Source organism: Vombatus ursinus, unplaced genomic scaffold (assembly GCF_900497805.2).
Source record: "Vombatus ursinus unplaced genomic scaffold, bare-nosed wombat genome assembly UNPS02014814.1, whole genome shotgun sequence".
NCBI lineage: Eukaryota > Metazoa > Chordata > Mammalia > Diprotodontia > Vombatidae > Vombatus > Vombatus ursinus.
This window is the reverse complement of record NW_020954592.1, coordinates 7,460,806-7,471,352: the sequence shown is the minus strand read 5'-3', so window position 1 is coordinate 7,471,352 and position 10,547 is coordinate 7,460,806. Positions and strand designations below refer to the sequence as shown.

General features: G+C 38.0%; 1 long non-coding RNA gene across 4 annotated transcripts in view; it reads right to left on the bottom strand.

Annotated features, from left to right (window-relative positions):
* The window catches only part of LOC114022877, a 94,378-nt gene extending 83,831 nt beyond the window's left edge, over positions 1-10,547 (bottom strand). For 3 of the 4 annotated variants that reach the window (XR_003566717.1, XR_003566716.1, XR_003566718.1), the window contains exons 1-2: positions 10,055-10,547; positions 8,518-8,670 (exon numbers count right to left, since the gene is read on the bottom strand). This is a non-coding gene — a long non-coding RNA (uncharacterized LOC114022877). Of the gene's footprint in view, positions 1-7,537; positions 7,780-8,517; positions 8,671-10,054 lie in introns of those variants that run through there. The other variant, XR_003566719.1, reaches the window with a different exon arrangement.

Sequence of the window (10,547 nt, the reverse complement as noted above, 5' to 3'; positions counted from 1 at the left end):
AAGGAAGGAAGGAAGGAAGGAAGGAAGGAAGGAAGGAAGGAAGGAAGAAAAAGGCACATTGGCCAGAACTGCTCTCATAAGCCTCTCACATAGCAGTAATTAATACTTAAAAGACAGGATTTGGGATCCTTTTTGCTTTCTCATAGTATTGTTAAGGGAAAGTTTGGGGGGTTTGTTTGTTTTTTTCTTTTACTGAAGTCTCTAATAATCTTTTTATTTGAAGAAAGGGAGTTGGGGCAAGCAACCATTATCACGAACCAAAAACAAACCCTAAATTCTCCCCTGTAAATAACCTTATTTAAAATACTAACTCACCTTCTCCTAAGCAAACCCATCAATCACCACTTTAACAGAACCCAGGAGTTGTAGCTCAGGAACACGTTGACGATGATTAGACCACATGGAATCATAAGGAAGTTGGGTAATTTTAATCAAAACTAGCATTTATCATTAAGTGATGATCATGCAGCAGTAGATATAACTAAAGCCATCTATAAATTTGGTGGGAGGAAATACAGTACCTCATTTAGCAATCACACAAAACATGGAAAATGTTGCTTTTTATTTCCACCATTAGCATCTCTGGCACCCCAGAAAAACACATGTACAGCATATTTTCCAGCATTCACTCTTTGCTAACAACCGTGATTGAGCCTCACATGACTGTTTTTAAAATAAGTTATTTACATACCATAATAAAATGAAAAGAGAATGAGATCAGTTACTTTTCACAGCTATGACCAAGAGAGGTTTCTTAACCAAATAACAGGCAGTTCACAAAAGTTAAAACAGATCAGTTTTATTACGTGGAATTGAAAAGCTTTTCTGTAAACAAAATCAATACAGCAAGGATAAGAAAGGAAGGTATTGACTAGGAAAAAAATACTTACATTAAATATCACTAAATAAAAGTCTACTGACCAAGATCATAGATTTGGAGCTGTAATAATGACCAGGCCGAGGTCTAACGAAGAGTCATAGGAACACCCCTCCCTCCCTCCTTTGCAGAGGTGGAGGGTTATGGGTGTAGAACATTGCACATAATGTTGTACCTAGTTTGGTTGAACTGGTTTTTTTTTTCTTTCTTTCTTTTTATTTTTTTGGTCACATGGGATAGCTCTCTGGGTGGAAGAAGGGAGGAGGGATATACCGAGAAACAAAGTGATGTTTAAAAAAGGAGTTCCATTTAAAAAAAAAAAAAAACATTTTTAAAGAAGAAAAAAGAAAATAAATATAACTTAAACTGTTCCAGGCTTCAGTTTACATGAGCTCCTATTCCTTTAAAAAACAACAACAACAGCAACAAAAGGAGATTATACTAGCAGGACACTGAATATACATTCCTGTTGCCTGCTGGTGAGGAAAAACACTTTCATCTCACCTAAAAGGTCTTGAGCATTAATTCCCTTAAAAGGAGAAGGGTGGGGGAGGGGTGGGGACAGTTCATGTCCCCAAAAGCCATCTCTTTACTGACTAAGAGATCAGTATAATTTATCATCTAATTTCCCTAAAAGGGGGCAATCACATCAAATGAATCAGATTATTTTCTTTAATCACAGTGATTTTTTATACAAAGAGAGGCTCTTGTCTCACATTGCTGCCCGACTAATTCCCCAACCAAGAAGTCACCTGGGAACATACAGAGACAAAAGTCTCGGCGGATTTCACTGCTTACCTGATGAGTTCTGAATGTTCAGGACTCCTTCACTAGAAATGCTTGATATTTATAATTTTAACTTCATAAAAGCAGATAAAAATGTTCTTCATCTGAAAGCTATCCACTGTGTTATTGATCCTTACAACGTAGGTGAAAGAGCTCTTGTTCAGTCATTTCAGTCGTGTCCAACTCTTTGTGACCCCATCTGGAGTTTTCTTGGCAAAGGTACTGGAGTGGTTGGCCATTTCCTTCTCCAGCTCATTTTACAGATGAGGAAACTGAGGCAAATAGTAGTGACTGGCCCAGGGTCACACAGCTAGTAAGCGTCTGATTTGCACTCAGGAAGCTAAGTCTTCCTGAATTCAGTCCTGGCACTCTATCAATTGCCCCACTAAGAGGATGACACCTCAACTCAAAAAATCTGAGTCTGAATCCTGCCTCTGCACAAAAACCAAGTAAAAGGATTATGTGTTTAGAACTATAAGCAGGGGTGCACTTGAGGCAAATTAAACTTGTTTGCCTAATGGATTATTAAATTTTTAGCCTAAGCTTTCACACCTCAGAATTTGGCAATCACTACAAAGCAAAGCTTGATTTATTGCTTTGTTGATTGTCTAGACTTAAGAAAGTGATGGAGAAAATATTGATAATGGAGATTGCACTGGGTTGTTTTTTTTTTGAGAGCTGATTATTTAGCATTCACCAACACACCTCTAGCAGTAAGAGACTGCATAGCTTTATAGATGAGGAAATTGAAGCTCTCAGACTTTAAGAAAGTCACCCAAGGTCATATTCATATTAAGAGATCTGGAAACAAAACCCATGTCTTCTGACTTCAGATCCAATGTGCTTTCCACCATGGCATGTTGACTCCCATTTTCTGGTACTATAGAATGATCATTATACCTTAATTATTAAATTTTCTGACCTGAAAAAAATTTTTTTTCTTTCTTAGCTTATCCCAGGTGGGAGGGGGTGTTAAGAAGAACCATCCACATTGGCATTATGCTATAGCTTTTAATATTTATAAGTTCTTTATTTTATAACATTTAGGGCAGGTGGGGATCTTAGAGATCATAAAATACAAGTCTATTATTTTAACAATATGGTAACTGAGTCCTACAGTGGTAAAATGACTTGCCCAAGGTCACTTAAGCTTTAAGGGACAGAATGCAGATTTGAAGTTGGATCCTCTACTTACAAATGTATCACCCTTTCCATTTCTATCATCATTCAGTCTTATCTGACTCTTCGTATCCCATTTCGGGTATTCTTGGCAAAGATCACGGAGTAGTTTGCCATTTCCTTCTCCAGCTCATGTTACACATGAGGAAACTGAGGCAAACAGGGGTAAGTGACTTGCCCAGGGTCACATAGCTAGTCACATCTAAGGCTAGATTTGAACTCAGGTTCTCCTGACTTCAGGCCCTCCTTCTATCGATTGCACCATTTAGCTGGCCCATCTCTATCATACCTCTTTTATTTGGATTGATCTAAGGAAAAAGTTTGCTAATAGATCTATCCAAAAGTGAAATGGACTCTCTAGAGAGGTAATTTATTGGAGATATTCAAGCAAAGACTAGCTGTCTACATACATATAGGGACACTGTAGGTCATTCCTCTTCAGATCTTAATTGACCTCAATGGCCTTGGCTGTCCCTTCATCCTTAAAGATTCTGATTTTGGCAATTTATACTCACTATGCTGTTGTATTTCACATGGCTACTGTAAATATTTGAGGAATTATGCCAGACCTTGCGTTTTTCCTCCTCATGCTCAAATTTCTAGTGTAAACAAGGAGGGATATGTGAGCTATTGTTTATACTTGTACTCTGAACATGGATTCCAATTACTTGAGTACAGCACTTACACCTGAAAATCTGGGACTGTAGGGAAAAGCATTTTGCTAAAGTAATGCTTTGATAATCAGCCAAAGTATGAAGAGATTTAGGTCAACCGAATGGGAAGAGTCCTCTCTATAGCTTTTAAAACCATCAGTTCCTCTTAGGAAATAATAGCCATAAGAGGTAGGTATCCTGGATTCTATTCATGGCTTCAGTGTAGACTCATTGTCTGACCTTGTCTCGGTCGTTTTTCTTCTTAGCACTGCTCCTTCTCCATCCATAAAATTGACACAAGTAAGTCTGCTTAGCCTATCACTATGTGTTACTGTACTATAAAATAGACAAAGTCTTTAGAGAACCAAACCATCGGAAAACTGAATGGAGATAGATAGGAATATACTTTTTTCTCAATGGTGCATGGCACATACACAAAAATTGACTATGTACTGGAGCATGAAAACCTCACAATCCACTGCAGAATGGCAGAAATATTAAATGCATCCTTTTCAGATCATGATGCAATAAAAATTATATGCAATAAAGGGCCATGGAAAGATAGACTAAAAAGTAATTGGAAACTAAATAATCTAATCCTAAAAAATGAATGGGTCAAACAACAAATCCCAGAAACAATCAGTAACTTCATTTAAGAGAATGACAATAATAAGACAACATACCAAAACTTATGGGATGCAGCGAAAGCAGTTCCTAATTCGCGGAAGTTTTACATGTCTAAATGCTTACATGAATAAAGTAGAGAAAGAGGAGATCAATGAATTGGGCATACAACTAAAAAAACTAGAAAAAGAACACATTAAAAATCCTCAATTAAACACCAAATTGGAAATACTGAAAACCAAAGTAGAAATTAAGAAAACTATTGAACTAATAAATAAAACTAAGAACTGGCTTTATGAAAAAACCAATAAAATAGATACACCTTTAGTTAATTTAATAAAACAGAAGAAGAAAATCAAATTACCAGTATCAAAAATGAAAAGGGCGAATCCACCACCAAGGAAGAAGAAATTAAAACAATAATTAGGGAACTATTTTGCTCAGCTATATGCCAGTAAATCTGACAATCTCAGAGAACCAAACCATCAGCAAGCATTTAGTAATGCCAAGAACAATGATAAGTATAATTCATCTGTCAATATCTGAGAAACAGTAATCTCATATAAATGAGTTTTCCAGATAACTAAAGCCTAATCTTTTCAGTGACAAAACTTTCTCTTTTTTAACCATTTGGGATCAATCAATCAGCCTATTATGTGCCAGGCACCATCCTAAGTGTTAGAGAGGCAAATACAAAGAATGAAACATTCTCTTTCTCTTTTAAAGATCTTACATCCTGATGAGGAAGAAAAGTACAAATATAGGGGCCGTTAGGTGGCGTAGTGGATAGAGCAACAGCCCTGAAGTCAGGAGGATCTGAGTTCAAATCTGCCCTCAAACAAAACTTGACACTAGCTGTGTGATCCTGGGCAAGTCACTTAACCCCAATTGCCTAAAAAAAATAAATAAATAAAGTTCAAATATAAATTTATACAGAATGAGTGTAAAAAGAATAAATACAAAGTAGTTAAATGCTGGGCAGCAGACAATCAGTGGATAGAGTGGTGGGCCTGCAGTGAGGAAGTTTGTTGTTGAGTTATGTTCAGTTTGTGTTGAGTATAGCCCTTTATTACATATAATTTTTATTGCATCATGATCTGAAAAGGATGCATTTAATATTCTGCCTTCTTGACCCCATCTGAGGTTTTCTTGGCAAAAATACTAGCTAGAGTGGTTTGCAATTTCATTTCAGCTAGTAAGTGTCAAGTGTTTTGTCTGAGGCCAGATTTGAACTCAGATTCTCCTGACTTCAGGGCCGTTGCTCTATCCACTATGCCACCTAACGGCCCCTATATTTGTACTTTTCTTCCTCACCAGAATGGTTTGCAATTTCATTTTACAAATGAGAAAACTGAGGCAAATGGGGTTAAGTGATTTGCCTAGGGCCACACAACCAGTGTCTGAGGTCAGATTTGAACTCAGGAAGATGAGTCCTCCTGACTCCAGGCCCAGTGCACCACCTGAGTTCAAATCTGGTCTCAGACATTTAATATATGTGTGACCTTGAGCAAGTCACTTAACCTCTTTTTCCCTAGGAGGCAGCTAGGTGGCTCAGTGGATAGAGAGCTGGGCATAAAGCCAGTAAGACTGTTGTTTAGTAGTTTTCAGTCATGTCCAACCCTTGGTGACCCTTTTTGGGGGATTTCTTGGCAGATATTGTAGTGGTTTGCTGTTTCCTTCCTGTGTAGTGCCTTCGCCAAGAAAACCCCTGGACAATATGGTCCAATCAGACAAAATCAAACAGCCAAACAACAATCAAATGTTTGGAACAATTACATTTGGAGCAATTAAATTTGGAACAATTAAAAGTTTGGAAGAGAGGGAGGGGGAAGGATGAGGAAAAGGCCTCATGTAGAAGATGCTGCTTGAGCTGCACTTTGATGGAATCAGAGGTGAGAAGAGAAGGCATTCCAAGGATGAGGGGTGGCCAGTTTGAAGTCACAGAGAAGCGAGATGGAGTGCTGTGTGTGGAAAAACTGAGAGGAGGTCATTCAGACTAGATCTCATAATTTGAGAGGAACAGTAATATACAACAACGATGAAAAGACAGGCTGAGGTCAGGCCATAAAAGGCTTTAAAAACTAAACAGAGGAGTTTACAGCTTATCCTAGGGCCAATAGGAAGCTACTAAGGTTTATTGAGTAAGGGAAATGGAATGGTCAGCTCTATACTTAAGGAAAATTACTTCACCATAGGTAGAACATTTAGTACGGAGAAACTTGGGGCAAGACGACCAGTTAAGAAGCTATTGCTGTAAGGCAGTGGAGAGATGATGAGAGCCTGAAGGAAGAATTGTGGCTCTGTGTGGCGAAAGAAGGGATCAGATACAAAAGAGGGGAGAAATCAAAACTTAACTTACTGGGTGAGTGCAAGTGAAGAATAGAGTATGAGGCCAAAATTAAACCTGAGGCACTTTAAGAATGTGGAAAGAAGGGTGAGCTTGGAGACAAGATAATTATGATGTTTAATCTGTTTTTGGAAATGTTGAGTTTGAGACGTGCCGGAGATGTCCAGTTTAAAATGTCTTATGAGTAGGTGGTGATGCCATTCTAAAGGTTGGGGTTGGATAGATGGATCTGTGAATCAGTCAATTAGCATTTATTAAGCACCTACTGTGCACCAGGCACTATGCTAAACATTATGGATGCAAAGAAAGGCAAATAACAGTTCCTGCTCTCAAGGAGCTTACAGTCTAATGGGGGAGACAACATGCAAATAACTATGTATAAATAAAGTAACAGTTAAATTGGAGATAATCACAGAGGACATTAACATTAAGGGAGATTGGGAAAGGCCTCTTATAGAAGGTGGGACTTTAGCTAAAACTTGAAGGAAGAGAGGAAGCTGGGAAAAGGAGTTGAGGAGGAAAAGAGTCCCATGCATGAAAATACTCTGTTGGGAGATGTATCTTGTGCAAAGAATAGCAAGGAGGCCATTATCATTGGATGGAAGAGTACAGAGGGACAAAGTATAAGAAGACTGGAAAAGTAGGAAGGCATCAGGTTGTGAAGGATTTTAAGAGCCAAAAAGAAGATTTTAATCATATAAATTATATAGTGTATACATAAATTATATATGATATATAATTAATAGAATATAAAGTATATATATTTAATAATATAAATTACAAAAATAGGGAATTACTAGAGTTTATTGAATGGAGGAATCATATGGTTGGACTTAGATTTCAGGATGATCAATTTAACAGCTGAGTGTTGTTGTTCAGTTGTGTCTGACTCTTCGTGACCCCATGGACCATACTGCCCATGAGATTTTCGTGGATACTGGAAAGGTTTGCCATTTCCCCTTTCTAGTTCATTTTTACAGATGAGGAACTGAAGCAAAGAGGGTTCAGTGACTTGCCCAGGGTCACTCAGCTTGTAAATGTCTGAGGTCAGATTTGAATTTAGGTCTTCCTGATTCTAGGCCCAGCACTCTATCCACTGAGCCATCTAGCTGCCTCTAGACAGCTGAGTAGAGGATGACAATTAAACCCAGGGGAATAGATAAAGATTATAGTTCTTCACCTCACTCCAGTTCCCAGAGGACATCCAATATTTATTTGTAATGTTCCAAGTATAATTCCAGAATTTCTGGTTGGTATTTCCTAGTTCTTATAGCCACTTCAACGACATTCCAACAACTCTATCTTCTTTTCACCTACAAGGGGAGAGGAGTTATAAAAGGCCATACAAAACAGAATTAGAGAGAGGGAGTATACCCTCTTGGAGGAAATGCCAAAGTATAGGGAATGCCAAACATCTTGCCTCTCTCACAACTTTGCCTCAGGCACAGTATTTATTATTTATCGTAATAAAGACAGACTGCTTTCACAAACCCTAGAGTTAAGGACATTGAGGAAATTAACTACATGTCCTACACTGGTAAATAAGTATCTTATGAGGTAAACCAGTATATGAAAAAATTCACAAACCATGAGCCCATTATATTAGCACACACACACACACACACACACAACCACAAAACACTAAATCTCAAAGATAACGGAATAACCGCATGTAAACGTGATTCCCAGGTTTTATTTACTTTTTTTACACTAGAAATTCCTTAACAAGCAATTACAGCAACTGATAGCTAGCAGATGTCTCCATTCTTATGCTGTCAAAGTTATTTCGTCCTGAAACTCCTTCACCTCTGTTCTTTTCCCTTTTCACATTTTTGCTTTCTAATAACATCTGAAAGTGTCTCCATGCCATTGCAGGGAGGGGGTCTAAAAACTAAGCCCACTCAAAGGGCGATGCTATGCTTGTCTTTAACCACACATTAGTAAAGGTCATAACACCAGAGATAGACTAACAAAATCAGTCCTTTTGATGTCAGGCGTATTAATTCTACACATTTACTCTGGATCCCTCCTTGCTCATGCACCTTACTCACCTATTAATGCCCACTCTCCTTTGCTCCACTCCCATGGTACCAACTCGTAGATGCCAACGGATCTTTCACAGGCCACTACTCTAAATTTACTTTTTTATTCATTCCACCCAGAGGCTCTCCAGGCTCCATTCAAGCACTCAGGACCACGGTTTGCTGGTGGATAAAAGGAAAGCAAAGGATCCATTTGATAAAATTGTTCTTTTGCTCCTCAAATTTTCTTGCAGGAACCTACTGGACTCCATCGGGCCTGGAGTCAAGAGGACCTGATTTCAAATTTGAACACACAAGGCAGTTAATGAATGCTTGTGAACAAATAATTGAAGTAATATTTAGCAAGGTATCAATGACTGACGTGACTGACATTATTAATACCCTAGGGAATTTTTTTAAAGTAATTTGTTTTTTATTTTTTTAACAAAAAGTGGTTAAGTCTTCTCCTATACCCAAAAATCCATTCAAAAAGGCAACAGAGGAGGGATCACTTTTTTAAAAAAATATTTTAAAATATTAAATAAATATTTTAATAATAAAAATATTTTCTTTTTGTATATTATATTTCTCTTTATATATTACTTATCTAAACACATTATATTATATTATATTATATTATATTATATTATATTATATTATATTATATTATATTACATTATATCATAATATATCTCCCCACACCATAGACCTTCCTTTGGACATATCTGAAAACGTATGCATCATTCTGCATCCTCAATCCACCACCTTCCTACTAAGAGGCATTAGTCCTCTGAAGTCAGGATTGGTCACTGCACTGACCTGGCATTCCAATGTCTTTTGATATTGTTTTCTTTTTCATTGTTTAGTCATTGTGTAAACTGCTTTCCTTGTTCTACCTTACTTTGCTCTACATCAATTCCTATGTTTTTTTCCAGCTTTCTCTGAATTCGTCATTTTCATAATTTCTTAAGGCACAACAGTGTTCCATTATAGTCATATAGCACAATTGGTTCTGCCATTTCCCAACTGATGGATACTCACTTTGTTTCCTATTCCTTTCTACATATAAAGTGCTGCTATAAATATTTTTATATATATGGGACCTTTCCCTTTGTCTTTGAGCTTTGGGGGGTACATTCCTAGTAGAAGTAGCCCTGGGTCAAAGGTTTGGGACAGTTTTGTGACTTTTGGAATAATGAGAGACCATTTTGAGCCGGGAAAATCAGGGAAGGCTTCATAGATGAAGTAGCAACTGAGCTGGGCCTTGAAGGAAGGGAAAGATTCCAACAGGTAAAGATAAAAATACCATTTCACCATCCAATTGCCAATTTATCACACTCCTCCCACTGAAGGAATCTCTTTAGAACTGCTATCCTTATCACCACCAATCTTGGCCTCCAAATAAAAGCTCTGAGACGAAATCAGCCTCCAGCTAAGTTTCAGTCAGGTTTCTCCGGCTAAAAAAAGCTCAGACAGACTTGTAATTATGCATTATTAATTGGCTCCCCCACTGGTGTTCCTCTGTTTCCAGCCAAACCCAGGCTCAGCCTCCCTGTCTTTTACTCACCACACAGACTCATGCCCACGAGGCTGGAGAACAATTCTTCTGTAATAAGGCAGCATCTGACCGAAGGCACCACCAAAGCAGCTGCCTGGGATCACAGCTGCACTGTATCAGATGCCCTGACTCAAAAGAAGAATAGGAAGGTTTGCAGCCTTTGGCAGGCAGGCCCTAGAACTCCAGGTTTCAATCTGAACACAAGCCCCTATGAAATGGAGTAATCTGAGCCTGAGTCCATGGAAGAATGATCTTGGTGAGGCATGTAGAATGGCCCACATGCTAGGTTTGATTAAATGACTGGTTCAGCTGTTCAGAGTTACTACTATCTCCAGATGTGGCCAAAAAACTCAAGTAGGCATGGCCAGTGATATTTCACCAAACTTAACAGGAATGAAGTTGTCTTAAGCCCAAACGTGCAAAAGCTGAACATTTCACTGAAACCACAAGACAAAAGCTCTAACTTCAACTAATAAAGTGAGCATTTGTTAAGCATGTGCTA